Source organism: Hetaerina americana, unplaced genomic scaffold (assembly GCF_022747635.1).
Source record: "Hetaerina americana unplaced genomic scaffold, ioHetAmer1.1.p SCAF_61, whole genome shotgun sequence".
Taxonomy (NCBI): Eukaryota; Metazoa; Arthropoda; class Insecta; order Odonata; family Calopterygidae; genus Hetaerina; species Hetaerina americana.
Window position 1 is genome coordinate 899,613 of NW_027287217.1, and position 15,934 is coordinate 915,546.

General features: G+C 40.8%; 1 protein-coding gene across 2 annotated transcripts in view; it reads right to left on the minus strand.

Annotated features, from left to right (window-relative positions):
• Nucleotides 1–15,185, minus strand: part of LOC139695633 (clavesin-1-like) — a 57,542-nt gene extending 42,357 nt beyond the window's left edge. The window contains exon 1 of one of the 2 annotated variants that reach the window (XM_071594444.1): nt 15,059–15,185. The gene's annotated coding sequence lies outside the window, so the exon portion shown is untranslated. Of the gene's footprint in view, nt 1–5,287; nt 5,397–15,058 lie in introns of those variants that run through there. The other variant, XM_071594442.1, reaches the window with a different exon arrangement.
• Nucleotides 15,186–15,934: the final 749 nt, after the last annotated feature.

Sequence of the window (15,934 nt, forward strand, 5' to 3'; positions counted from 1 at the left end):
ACAATTTCTTTAGACTCGGTTAAGTCGAAGAATACAATGGAAGTTGATTTAAAACGAGTTCTCATAAGAATTAAGGCCGGAAATGGGCGCCTATTTGAAATAAAACACGATGTCGTTGAGTGGTTTTACGTGTACAACATTTTGTGAATATCTAATTAAATTAAAGTGAAATAAAACAATGTTCGTCAAGTGCAATAAGAACCTTGAATTACTGATGAATTAGCCAGTTAATATACCATTTTCACTTAAGAATTCCTATCAAAGACATTTAGGAACATATTTTCCGGAGATCAGGTTGTTGTGGTGACCAGTGCAATGGCTTACACATATATTTACCAAATTACTCCTAACTATCCGCAATTCCGCAGATGATCACAACTGTTAGTCTCCTCCCCTTATTAGTAATAAAAATTATTTGTCTAATTTCGGCGGAGTTTATACATACTAAAAGTTACCTAAATAACCAATTTAACTGTCGTGTGTTGAGGATTCATCTTGCAAAGTGATCGTAATGGGAAAAAAGGCTTATAAAGACACTGTCTGGTAGTGTCACGGAAGTTGAAAATTTTAAACTTGATTTTCTTATGATCGGATATTTGAGAGAAGGAAAAACCAGGATTTCTATCCATCACGGTGCTGAGCTTGCTATCCTTCTATGATGTATGCCATCTCATCCGCTGATCCATGTACTGATGCAGTATGGAGATTTAAATCTGTCTCCATGAGTGGTACTTTCTAGGACCTGTTCAGTGTAGATAGGTGTGGATAGGCTGGACACTTCTCTATTCCTCAAAAATCCTGCGTATTCTCTTCATTCGGTGGTAACTCCTGCATATTTCCATATTCCTCGTCTTGCCATGCATTCCCCTTTCTTCCCTTGACTTTTCCTCTAATTAATCTATCCATTTAGCAGCCATTGATACGTATCGTATGTAGCCCTCCCAACGGAATCTATTGCATGTATCTGCTTCGTTTAAGTCAGGTTTTTCAGATATTATTGTTATTATATTGGTAGTCTACCGCTTAAGGTAGGCTTTGGATAGGCACACACAGAGTAGCCACTAATACATTTCTTAGCCTTTCCTACCAAAGCATAACTCAACATCCAATTCTACAATAAGCCCCTCTTCAATTCCACATACTTCCAACTTCTTTCATTCCGTCCAATCCATCCCTTATCTAACCTATCCTATTCCTTCCACTTCCTCGTTTGCCCAACATTCTCCCCTCTATTACAGTCTCCAACATTCCATCTCCAACATTCCGTCCCTGTAACAAACTCAGGGACGAATTAGTAAGGGCAAAGGACCCCTGTGGCCTCATGACCCCTGGAGTATACCGAATACCCTGCGAGTGCGGCCAAGTCTACGTGGGAGAGACCGGAAGGACCATTGCTACAAGGTTAAAAGAACACCGGAGACATCTCAGACTGTGCCAACCTGAGAAGTCGGCCATTGCAGAGCACAGCATCATCTCCGACCATAGCATTCGGTGGGAGGAGACAAGGGTCCTTTGCCGAGAAGAGAAATTTTGGGAAAGATTGACTAAGGAAGCAATAGCGATCCGGCTCGAAAACAAATCCATTAACCGAGACAGCGGATACTCCCTCAGTAACGCGTGGAAACCCATTTTGAGGAACATCAAGGAAAACAAGAGGCGGAAAGCGTCCGACCAATCAGACGTGACCTGAACTCCCGACCAAACTATATAAGGCGGCCAAATACCTGAGTAACGACATGCCCTGAAGACGATGGACGACTCGGCCATCGAAACGTCGGCAAACCTACGAACGTGGACCCGGTGGGAGACCCGAATAATCTTGGAAAACATTATTCGCCGGGAAAGTACCAGATCATTATTCCATCGCCAATCAAATTATATGTAATGCTATGTATAAATATAGATAGATATAAGTAGAAAATTTAACTAATCATCTAATATATATTGTTTAACATTATACCTTGACCCTCCTCTTAGTAAAACCTCAAAGATATACTTCCTTCCTCCCTTTATTCCGTTCAACATCCCTATCCTATCCTTGCCCTTTCCTCGTTTGCCTAACGTCCTCCCTCCTATCAGTCTTCTTCGACAATCTGACACTGACAATATACAATATGCCCTGCATTCACCTTTTCTGCCTTCCTTGGATAATATCGAGCAACCCCTTATCCCTGACACTTCCTCGTTTGTATTCCTTTCAGTCTACTTCACCTTTACTATTCTTCTCCCCACCCACATTTCAAGTATCCAATCCGCCTTAAACATGTTTTTTCAGCGACCAAGTTCCCATAAATGACCACAATCCTTACCAAAGTTTTCGCTAGGCTTTTCCTAATATCCTTGCTCAACTTCCCTGACAACAATGTTTTCCTTGTGAATGCTTACTTACCCCACACACTTGTTTTTCGTATATCCCTACAACTATGACAACCTTTGTCCAAAATTCCACCAAGATAGGTAAAATACCCCACCTGCTCTAGTTTTTGTCTCCTATTTTATCGTTTGAGTTAGCTTAACTCTCACTCGAAAACCTCATAGCTTTTTTTATCGGAAATTTAGGAACGATAATTTTGAAAAGCCACTTCACGGGTCACAATGGAAAAGGTTCACACCAGAGATGTATTGACTGATTACTTACAGTTTGTCCCACCGATGTCGACCAAACAGAATAAAAAAGTGTAATTAAGACAAAGACTCTTCCTTAGGCGTGCATGATCTACCAAATTTGCGCCGAAGCGCTCATTTGTAAGCAGAACAACTTTCGAATTACCATAGAAGATTAATTCATCCTCGTCAAGGACTTTTGTGACAAGTTGAAAATTATTTTTTTTAAATTGTCATACTCACGAAATTATAAATGGGAACAATGTCCAAAATTAGCGACAGAGTTGTTGAAAATGACCCTTTGAAGGTCAATTAAGGTTAACGCCTATTGATATGATGTACGAAACAGACACATGAGGACTCTTCACATGATATGAACGTGGAAAAAGTAATGAAACTTAATTTAATATCTGAGCTCACACTTTATAAATACATAAAGAGCACAACGGTCTAGCGTCCCTTAAAAATTATCAATCAGGTTTAGTCTTGAAGTACCGGAAAATGAAATTAATTTGACGAATTTAAACCTTGTCTGGTACTCTACGGGAGTAATCATAATTTGATATTATATTTCGCGATCCACATCTCTGATTTGGTGCGTATTTAAATAGATGATGTGGATTTTTCATTACTATCTCGGGGTGTTTCGGTCCAATGTGAACTCTCAAGGCGATAGAATTCTTAATGATGTGAAACTTGGTCAACCGGATAATTTTATTATAATGTCCAACACTTTTTCCTCTCTATTTTTAAGCCGTTATACCTATGAGGAAATTTCGGTCTTTTCTCGCAAAAGATTTTATGGAAAGGTCTACTGTGTAGTGACGGAATAAAAGATGAAATATAGTATACAGCGTTCCATTAGCAATCATAAGCCAAACACGTGAAGTATAACATTTGCAGATGTTCCTCGTCCCAACATTTTCAAGTTGTAATTTGTCTAGTTACACATGCGCGACTCCTTAGCATATTAAAAGTCAACGTAGCACAGTTTCACGATGGAATGTCAGGTAGTTCGTGTTTGGAGTGAATTTAGTTATGGATGATACAAACCTTAGTGCCCAAACGTCGATATCTCTTGAACAAATTTTGCTGCTACGTTAGTACTCCGACACAAACGTTTCTTACTGCTTTCGCTGGGTGGAAAATAATTGATTGGACCTATTTGGCCTCCTGTTTAATATTGTGTGTGCTTTGCTATTTGTGACTTACTTTATACTTCTACGCCGTACTCAACTAAATGGCAAACCGCAGCATTTGTTTCTCATCCTGAATTATCAGCAGTACGCTAGCATGTATACCACTCAGGTACTCAATTTACTGTGGGATATCTGCGGAAGTCAAACCTGGGGACAACCTGAGTCGTTCTTACACAGGAAGAGGACAATAGTTAAATTGCAAAAATAGCCGGGATCAATGGCTGTAGAAACTACATTTTTACCGAGGAGCGTTGTCCTATGATTACTGTTTGAGACGCATGTATGTCAATCGTTTCCTTTCGAGTACCCGAATGAAGAGAGCATTAGCGTGCGACGACCTCTGGATTCAAATTTCAGATTTGGTTGATAATGCAAAATATCGCGTCATAGAAAAAGTGCAAGGATCGATCTCTATGAATATACATAGCTGTATGAGTATAAAGCAACATTAGCCTATCTCTCCTGGCCTAGTTACCACGAGACCCCACCGCCGTAGCCGAATGAACCCTTAAGTTTCTTGCGAGCTGTACATACATTCGACTATCTCGTTAGCAATCACAGAAATGACAAAGAGGGGGGGAATGGACGTGTTGGGGTGGGATGGGAATTCGGGACTTCTAAATTACGCAACAATCTGTGTATCGGGTGGCGTATAATCGCAAGGATACAACACACGTGTCCATATATGTATGTGATTCGTAGTCGTCCCGCGGCAGCACTGAGTGAGATAACATGGTTAATGGGAAATCACCGATATTCATTTACGGCTGAGGCCAAAATTTTCGCCTTCCGGGACATCTTCTACAAAATATTCTGCTTTCGAAGCCACATCTACTGCGGATGCGTAATTATCACCATGTTACTTCTCCGTTGATTTTCTTCGCTAACATATTGCCCTAGAGCAGTCGGTGACTTGATATAGTTGAAAATTCGATAGATGGAAAATATCCTAGATATAATGCACTAGATCCGTTTTGTTCGCGGGTAAATGCGACAATAATGGTCTCAAATTCCTTCTTTACATATTGATGGAATATTTCCGTTACATATGGATGTTATTTCGTTGGTCTGCTAAACTGGGCCATCTATCTCTACCATGAAAATACTACTGTCTTCCGAAATGTCACCTTGGCTAAATGCTTCGAATCAACGCGAACGGTATGTTTATGTGACGATTGAACGAACGATCTTTTTGTTGCACTCGTGAATCCCAGATTATGTTCCTTCGATCCTTATGGGACCTCTGGAAGCAGATCACCGTTTGAGGTCTAGGCGCGACAGCGATGGACGTGATCCATATCGATCGAAGATATCCGCAAAAACGGAAACGCGTGGTTGAAATCAGAAATGCGTCTGCCCAAATTCCTTGCATACAACCGCTGCAAGAATTCTGCCCCTGTCATAGTTCTGGGGACATTACCCGGTGTGGCCGTTTTGGGGACCTTGTGTTCGTGTGAATGAGTGAGATATTATATCCTCCTTACCTTACACGAGTGGAATATTCCTGTCTCTGTGCAGCGGCTGTGTCGCTCCCTCTTTCTCGATCTCGTATGGATTCTTATTACTCTCTCATCTGCCGCCCACTGATACGCCCGACCACACTGACCCATTCTATTAGATATATACATATATATATACACACACACATATGCTTGTGTGTCTGTGTGTGACGCCGCTCGCGATACGGGGTCCAAGTAGCAGTAATCTCGCCCTTTGTCTCATGAGGAGTGTTTCTCAAACGATTTTCTGCCCGATAAGTCGTTAGTCACTTAGCGAGTCACAATCGTTGTCGTCGGAGGGAAGGCGACTTTGTTCCGAGACTGGATTCGTAGTGCCGGAAGCGGACTTCGCTCCAGCGGACGTCATGATGCTACGACAGCGCGTGCGCGTGTCTGTCTGTGCGCGTACGCCCAAGAAAGAAATAGTTGTCGCTTAGGTAATGTGCACTCTCTTCCGAGAGAGAGGAAGGGAGGGAGATTTTTTTATCGAACGAATGTGAGAGATAATGGAGCAGAATTTTTCGGAACCAATAATGTAGTGTTTGTTTAACCCTTTCACGCGCGCGAAAAATTTCTCCAAATTTTGCTTTCAATAAATTGTGTGGAAGATACCTTTTGTGCAAGAAATCTTTTGTGCAGGAAATATTTTAGACTTCGTGACTGCGGCAATGTTTCGACTTGAATTGACTCGGGTGGTTTGTTTTCCACTAAATTTCTCGTTCAGAACTCATCTCTAAAGTATCTAGGATATATATTGCTAGTGAGTGTAAAGAATCAATCATAACTCACGTTCGACAGCAATACGTAACGGCTTTAATGGGAATCCATGATGTTTGTGTCGGTCCTCGTCAAATCGTTTAGCTGTTTGTTTAAAACCTCCAAAATAAACAAATCGTTTATCGATTGTTGCCGCCGGAGCACTATCCCATTGTTTTACGGTAAACGCGAACTTTAAATGCCTTCAATCGAGTATTATCGTAAACTTTTTACCCTACACAAAATTCTATATAGTTTACGGTGAACGTATAATAGTTCTAAATAGATGAACCATGAAAATGATTGCAGATGGAATTAATGCTACGCGCGTTGCTTATAGTTACCAAAGTAGTAAATATTTTCATTAACGCTTCCAGATTCTGTGCCACTGTAAATTCTTGTCAGAGTTTTAGTTGGATCGCTAAGTGCTGGTGATTACATTCAAGTCGTCTGATGTAATATCTCTCGTCAAAGTTTTAGTTTATCGGGTGAAAGGGGCTTCAGAATCCGCCGTGAGTTGTTGGTGCTTTCAGCGTGGAGGGGACGAAGAGTGCCGGACGGGTTAGTAAGGTGGACCGCGTGCTCCCCTAATAGCCCAAAGGTCGCAGGGTTGAGTCCCGCATGAGGCATATGGACGCTGTGTCAACTCCTGTGGTTCGGCCCTCGGGGTATCTGATGATAAGGCTTATCCGAAAGGGGCAAATGGGATACAAGAGACGTCTGGAGAGAGGTCAAATGAATGCATTTTAAGTTGGACGTCAGCAGTGTGGTGGTATGGTAAAACGTAACATTTTCATAAGTATATATGATACTTTTATTTCCGAGTCGCTGGAGTTTATGTGGTTCGAGTCGTCCTAAGTAAGTTTATCGTGGTGTTTCCTCCTGTTATGGTCACGGGTGGTGCGAGAGAAGACGGATTCCACATATCCCGGCCCGTGTGGCGTTCAAATTTCTCAAACTATTGCCTCAGAATGTAAGTATTACCGAGCTGGAACTATTCCATCGTGCCAGTGTTCAACTAACACGAATTTAATAAGTCCAGCCTTAATTATCTGAGCAGGTTAAGGACATGCCCACAAGCCCCCCTCATAATACGGTATATATGATTACGTGTGTAAAATCAGGGAGATTTATTGTAGAACGGATAGATTAAAAATGTCGTTTTTTTCCTCGAACCATTCGAGATCGTAAAAGGTTGACAGCAATCGCGTAGGAGTTAATTAGAATTGGTAGTGTATATATTTGTCGATATCTTGTATCTTTCTTCCTGCATTATATTCTTTTTATTTAATTGACCCATCTTTTTTGACAGCTCTGCAGCATGATTTGCATGTATGCATCCCGTTATTAAATATTGTTGCATGTAAGTACTTTCTTTCGTGTGATCAAGGTTTATAGAGTGCATGAACATACTAATATTTGTGTAGACGTAACAAGATTTGGTTTTGCGTGTGGTTTTATTGTAGTTTACGGGTGGTGACCTAACACCCCCCGCCACATGCCCTTGTGGCGGCTTGCGGGGTATTGTTTAGATGTAGATGTTATTTTTAGAGTTATTCTTCGTGTTTCCAGTGGCCTCCAACCTAAGACGCCTTATAACCCTGTGAACCTTTTTGCACGCTCATAAGAGGAATTCACGAAACGAGAGGCTTTTCTCTGAGTCCTGTTTAATTCAGAAATTAAGTCCTGTGCTGGTTCCCAAATTCTCGATATTCGATGGTACCACAGTGGTTACTAACCCGAGTGTTGTGGTCATAACTTTTGACACCTCCAACCAGACTCCGTTGGGAGGTTTTCCGGGTTTGTGAGGGGAAACCCAATGTCAATACAAGAGTAGAGACTATAGAGACGCAGGAAATGTGTGGATTTGAAGAAAGGCTAATTCAATGCGGATTTTCATTTGATTTGCGTCAGAACTTCATTCTCACCAATTCCACTTCATGACTTGTGTAAAAATATTTAGTTTGTGGCACGATCTTGCTGCACTAACTGTAAAATCGCTTCCCTCGCTCTTCTCCGCCTAAATTTCCCTGAGTTTGTGAACCTCAAACGCCGTAAGTATGACGTATTTGGAATTGAGCTCCGTCCTTGACTATCAAATCAACCTTAGGATTGATCACTGTAGGTATACCTGGGATATGTGTATAGCTATAGCCCTATGATCTAAATCAATCAATATTTCCGTTCGTCCAATTGGCTGCTCCCATCCTTTCCCTTGTCAGTTGGTATTGCTTGATGTTGCTTAAGCATTCTAAATGGACAGCATCTATAATTATTTTCACTCATCGACTTGTGATAACGAGTGCAAAGTCCCCGATCGATATGGACCGAGGCTCTGCCGGAAATAATTATTAGGCCAATTTGGACGGATTTGCGACTCAAAACCTATACAGTCGGAGGTCAGCGTTCATGTATATTCAATATATATATATATATATATACTAATAAATCTTACATCAAGATAAAACATTAATTTCTATGACCATATCGTATTATACCAAAGGTTAAAACTTATCTTTTTCTCTTTATCTTTCACTTAGTAAGTTAACCTGTGAGCTGCGGATTGCCCAGTTATTAATTCACTTGTGCAATCCGTAGAATTGCTCGGAAGATGTTTTCTGAAACATTCTTCATACAGTGGAGTCATCCTTGTGTCTAAATGAAGTGCAATGTGAAGGTCGTGCAGTAAAGTGAAAACATTGTGTGCTGTCCGCGTTAGTTTCTTATCCTACCGAAGTCTCCAAGTGCCATCTCTGAATTTCAATTTAAATTATTTGAATTTGTATGCTGCCTGCTAGAAAATTAATGACAATAGAATGATTTTGAATGTAATTTTGAAAATTAAGAACGTAAATTTTGAATGCAAATAAATCTGGTCAAATTCTTACGGTAACTAATTTTTACCTTACTCAAGTACTGGCCACATTTTCAAAATGAAAATATTCTTGTATGCCCGTCCTTTTGATCAGAGATATACTTTCTAGTGTATTACGTCTAGTAGATATAACATTTTTGATATCATGAGCTTATTGAAGAGATTGATAGATGGAATGCCCATGTAAGTGTGACAGTTTTCCAATCCTCTTGTTACGGGTCAACCATTGGGATAGGAAACAATCAGGGATTACTTTCGCCTTGATCAAGTCGATTCACGGAAAAAAGGAAACAGGAGGCGTTCAATCAAAGGACTCGGTCCAACAAATGCAATGTGTGATTCTTGTCAAATTCGTTCACTTATGTGTTGAAATTAAGCGACCTTTAGTTTTTTTCCAATGTGTCATGATACAGAGGAAACCTTAAAAATATTGTATGCTAAGAAATATTCAAATAAAAGACAGACCTACGAAATTACAGAACCCCTTGCTGTGAAATCAGTGTTCATCGGATGTGTTCTTCTAATCCCTGGAATGCTGCTCCGCCATCTGGGTTACTTAATCGTCTGGCAAATTTATTCTTACCCGTAATCCCCGCAACTTCTCCTGGGTGAAACATACGAGGACAAGCTTCCAAAAACTTAAGATTCATTAGAAGAGTAATGGGTAAATGAGATGAAAAGGTCAAGGAGAAACGTAATCATTTGCTGGTTAGGCCTTATTTAGAATATGCTGCAAGTATATGGAATCCTCACTAAGTTGGATTGATTGCCGAATCGGATCGCGTGCAGCGTAGAGGAGCTGGCTTTGTAAAACGGTGGGTGCTATGATAAACTGAGTAGCCTATCAAAATTATTGGAGAAGCCATGCTGGTAATCACAAACTGAGCATAGGTTAAATTAAAGATTAAATCTCTTCCATAAATTGGAAGGAAGTCTAATTAGCAATCACGGCGAAAATTTTTTATTAGCCCCATCGTACTGTGGCAGGCGAGATCATAGACCTATTATATTAGAGAGATCAGGTGTAGAACAGATAGATTTATGATGCGATGTTTGCCACGAACGATATGGGATCAGAATAACTTTCCAAGAAACTGCGGGAGATACTTTAACTTTTAAGGGAGTCATACACTAGCTAATATGCATTTCAATGCAACACTTGCAGAGTGTGAAAATCATTCCCCTTGACCGGGATTTGAGCCCGAGTGGTTTAGCCAGTTAAGCTATCGAGACGCCTCGATAGCTTAACTGGCTAAAGCACTCGACTGGACATCGAGGGATCCGGATTCAAATCCCGGTCAAGGGGAATGATTTTTAAACACTGAAACTGTTGCATCAGAATAACTTTGTCCGCCCGAGCTATAGGGAAAAAGTATTTCGGGTCAAAATTAGCCTGTTGTGTTTTGACCCCCTGCTACACGCCCCAGCGGTGGCTTGCAGAGTTCTAAAACTACTCTAATTCGTCATGGTGTTCCCAACTTCAGATTCTGCTCACCTGTCGGAAGTTTGCTATCCCTTGGTCGTTCACATCTCAGCCAACGCAGATTGTCAACTTACCTTAAATTCCTACACTCTCTCATGAACGGGTCCTTCCGCTCCGAGGACCTGCTGACATATGTTTCCACTCCGCCTCCCAACCCGCACTACTCCCAGTACAAGGCATCTATCTACTCACCCCCTATACATTCTCTCTTACCATTCCCTTGCAGAGAGAGTTGTCCTTCCCTTGATCTCTTCTCCTCACTCAACACCTTCATTTCCTTCTTAAAGCGCCCACCCCATTGACTAATCCGTCGAATTGTTCCTTTTTCCTTCTACTTCTACGTGGTACCCTGCGAGACACCGCTAGGGTGTGTGGTAGGGGGTGATTCAACACTTAGTATGAAACATCAAAAATTAAGTTTTTCTTATCTTAAGTTACAATATGCAGGTAAAATAATGTAGATCATGGTCATTACAAGTACATGTACTATGGTATCTAAGTGAGATATACTTCATTTAGCACAAGAGAGGAACAATTGGTGAAAAGTTCCTCTCTATTCTAGCCAAAATTATTTGTTTAACTTTTTTTATTATTTATTTTCCTTGTTGACTGATTTTATTCATGTAACATAATATAAAGGCCTCGTTTCTGTTTTTGTTGTCCTAATAAGTAAATAAAAATAAGAGTGAAACATCAAATACGTTATTAGTGCGTAAATTTAAACCATAAAAGCGCTCCCTTGAATTCATCTGACTTTTGTATTTTTTCGCCCAGAGTCCTTCAGTTTTTTTTTGACTCAAAAGTGTTAACAGAACTGGAATTGATTCAATGAGAGTGCGTCATTCGTATAACTAATCTAAACACGAGGTCGACCTCCTCCTCGAGGGCGCCGATGAACTGGACTGAGGAAGGAAAGTTCACCGAAGTCGCCCGTTCCCGAAAATGCGAAGATAATTCGACGGCAAATGCATCATCAAACTGCAAAGTTGGCAGTGGTGAGGGAAGCGAATGCTTAGCTGACGCAGCAAGATCGTGCCACAAACAGAAAATACTTGGAACTCACGTCATCAAAAATAGAGGTTGACTCAGTGAGAATGTAGTCCCGGCACATATTGCATGGTGGCCAAAAGTTTATTATTGTATTAGGAGATACCTACCGGTCAAGTTATATTTTTAACGGATCCAATATCCTAGCACTGCAACATTACTAAATCCACTATACTAAATAAATGCTCTAAATATTACATGAAAATAAGTCATTATTCGAAATCCGCGTACTTCCTATCTCCATTTATTCCGTCCAACAATCCCATTCTTTTCCTACCTCTACCTGTTCTGTCCAGTATTCTATACTCTACCATAATATGTAACCGTCTTTGACATATGATCTGCGGCAATTTTTCCTCCTTTCTTTGAATCTCTCCCAACAACACCTTTTCCCCCCAACACAATGTCTAGAACTACTTTGCTTAGTTTTATTTCGGTCCGTTTTCAACTTTACCATCCTCCTCCACACCCACATCTCAAACAAAAGCCTTCAGTTTATGTTTATCCTCTTGCCTCAGTGAGCATGTTTCCATCACTTGACTACATTCCTCATTAAAGGGTTTCCTTACTAGTCTTTTCTTGACGTCTTTACTTATGGTCCCTCTCATCAACTCCCTCCTCTCCGTGAAAGAAAAATAGTTAATATCTGGGAAAAATGTAAAGAAACATTTTTCTCTCTCTCATAAAAACGTTCACTCCGAGTGATCTCGTTTTTAAATGCCACGCCTCATCATCATCAAAGTCAAAGTATTATCTAGTATAAAACCATTCACGTTTGAAGAGACTACTCGCCATCTCCACCACCTTCCGTGTGAGTTTTTGTTAATAAAAGTTACGTTTAGTTCGCTTAGGTTATGAATTTTTCTCCATTTTTATGTTTAAAATCATGACGGACGCGTTTAAATGTGTTCAAATGGACGACTCCACAATAACAATCAAAATTTTGAACCATCAAAGTTTACTTGATGACACATTTTATTTCTTAATGTGGCCAATATATGCACAAGTTATGCTTATTTAGCTATTGATCATTGAACTGTTGCCATTTTCACGCATTTCATAAATGACATTATCTATCTCGGGATTAATTCTAATCTGGAGTTCAAGCCACTTTCCCCCACCCCTTTCTCCCCTCCATCATCCCGAAGGAGAACGTTATATCACCACAGCATCGCAACTGACTTCAAAAATATAAAAAAGATCGCGTCGCGTAGGTAAGTCAGTCTCCGCCTTTCTTCCCTACTCCTCTGGTCGCCGGACAGCGTGTAGATAATGCCTCTTTTATTTTCTCTCGAATCTCAAGAAATGCATGATTAAACGTCACCATCAATCGCCGTGGAAAAGCGTCATATTTGGATAGAATTGTTGTTGCGGAAATCGCGGAAAGTTGTAGATATCGCTTAGAGTTAATTAGGTACACATTCCTTTGGCATGAAACAGAGCGTCAGATGATAAATCTTTAGATTCGCGAATATTCACTAAATTCATTCTTTTCGAAAACAGGTGGGAAATTTCGATTAAAATCGATCGTCATCGACACCTCTGTCGTTTGCGTGGTGAAGTAGATTCAAACGTGGACTAAAGTTGTCTCTCTTTTATATTGAACGGAGTTTTTAGGGCAAAATTACCTTAATTTCAACGATGAGGTGGACTACATTAGTACACTGAATGCATATTTAACTAATCTGACTTTGAATACCAACGAAATGCGTTTTTTGAAGCTTCATGCCGACTTTTTTCGGAATCGATGGTGAAATATTAATTTTTGAGTTAAGTACAAAATTAGAAATAAACGTGAATAAATACAATATCGTTGAACATTGGCGTCACGGTGATGCATAAATACTGTCACGAATCCCTGAAATCACTGAAAAAGTCGAACTGCTTTTGGAAATACATTTAATAGAAATGGTATCCAGCACTAAGCAGGGCATATTTTTCATAATTTATCACAAACCGTTTAATGAAGAACGCCAGGGATAGATGAAGAAAAGGGAATGAAGCCTGAAAACTTCCAGATAATTTCAAGAAGATTTTGAACTCTTAAACATTTTCTACATTCACGTAAATTAATGAAGCTTGACCGCGGAAATGAAATTGAACTAATATGAATTAACCCTGATGAAATATTTTCGCGATAACTTTTACCTTGAAATAATAATTTCAAACAAAGGAGAAATAATAGTTTGATTGCATCCAGTTATGATAATAAATTCCTATGCACGTGCATGGTGCTTTCTTGTGAGTGGTGTGCGGGCAAAGATATGCTATAGAGGTACTGTCTTCAGAAGGTACACTTGCTCGTATAGAAAATCAAAAGTAGGACTGGGGGGCGTTACTTGGCTTTGGTTTTATTCTGGGTCGTGTAATGCTGACAAAAATTCTTTCAAAACTGACCGAAAGCAGGGAACAATGTACATGATACGGGTACTTTAAGAGACTTGTGAGTTTGCGGTAGTTCTCCTTCCTTAAGGGTCGTTTATTACGATACTGACTTCGGTTACTGAAATCTGAGTGCTCCATAACGGATATGAGCGAGACACTAAGCCGCGGCGGATAAACCATTTAACACGACCCAACTCTGCTTCCGCCTTTCATTTTTGCGCTTACGCCTTTGTTTTGTTTTCTCGTCGACGTCACTGTTGTTTGACAAATTGTCGATCCCTACGCAACAATCGGTAACTTTCTTGACACGTTCGTGCACATCTGTGATTGGCAGTTGGATTAAAGAATCGGTAATAAAAATAAATATCGCACATATTTGTGTTTCCAGCGCTGTAAATCGAACTCAGCTCATTTATAGAATTCAATTCGATAAACTAGAGCAAGTGGAATCCTTCATATACTTGGGCAGCAGTATAACTTGGGATTGAAGGATCTCGACCGACATAAAACGGAGAATAGCCCAAGCAAATAAGGCGTTCATTGAGAAGCGGCGACTACTATGTTCGAAGAACATAAGAATGCAAACAAGGAAGCAGTTCGTCAAAACGTTCGTGTGGAGCATGGAACTCTACGGATCCGAGACATGGAATTTTGGAAAGGTGGACCAACAAAGAGTAGAAGCATTTGAAACATGGTGCTGGAGGAGAATGCTGAAGATTTAATGGACAGGCAAAGCGAGGAACGATGAAGTATATAGAAGAGCAGAAGAGGGAAGGACCATATGGAGAACTCTACGGCAAAGAAGGACTAGATGGATTAGACATACCTTCAGGCACAATGGATTAGTTAGAAACATAATAGAAGGAAAAATTGAAGGTACGGTCCTGCGAGGAAGGCCAGTACATAGGGTAAATTAAGAAGGACGTGAAACTGGGAACCTATCACAGGGTGAGGGAATTAACACTAAATAGGGAAGAATAGAGGGCTGCAGTAAACGAATCTTAGAATTGAAATCTGATGATGATGATAATTATGAAGTATCCCGAATACATTGACGAAATAAGGAGCGAATTAATCGACCTTATAGTCGCAAAAGTAATGAAGGTGAATAGACTTACGCGCGAAAAAATGAACGGAGCTTTTCTTTTATGGTCATCCTACCACTATACGTAGCTTGGACGAGGGGTAAAAAGGGATAATGGATCCTTACCGTGGGTGCGAGAGGGTTTGTTTTTCGACCGATTGCTCCCTTCCTTCCGCGCGGGTGTTCGGGTGGGTGGTGTGGATAACTGGGCCGACGGCAAATGGATGCGACCACTCCGACGTACTCTTCTAACTCCGGCTCACTGTACTGTGTGTCACGATGGCGTCTTTGCCTGCGAGGGTTGGAGCGACCGATGGGCGATAATGCTCGTCGCGCCGGAGGCGATCGCCTTATTTTTCCCCAAGAAAACATTATCAGCCCTCCTTCAACACCCTTCCGCACCCTCTTTCCCAACACCACCACTCCCACCCCTCACACGCTTTCCACCTCCCCCCCTCCGCGTCGCGCTATCTCTCCCGTTCGGTCCAGAATCCAAGGGGGGGTCCTCCTCTCTCGCGGACCCGGTCGAGGTCGCTGCGTCTATCCCATTCCCCCCTCATTAACCCCCTTCCTCATTCATAAGAAGTCCCTCCGATACTTCTTACTCTTCCAAGCAACTCTCTCCCTTACCTTCCTTCAATTCTATCCCAGACTTCGACGTCGGACTGGTTGCGATGAACCGTCGGTTCTAGCGTTCAAATAAATTTCCACGTCGGGCCCGGTCTAGTGAGATACTCAGTATAGAAAATGATGTCGTTCTTGAAACAAGGCATCTTGTTTATGGCTACTTTTTCATTATATGTATGTTCGTGACTTTTTTATTAATCGCTAATTCAATCTTCTCGTTATTCTAACAAATGGTTCGGAATTACTAACAAAATTTGCAACACTATGATTGTGCGGTTTATTTTTTTTAATGTAAAGGAAACATGGGAAAATAAATAGAATGGATGGGAATCAGAAGTATATTGGAGGGATGAGCCACTTAATCTGCAACCTATA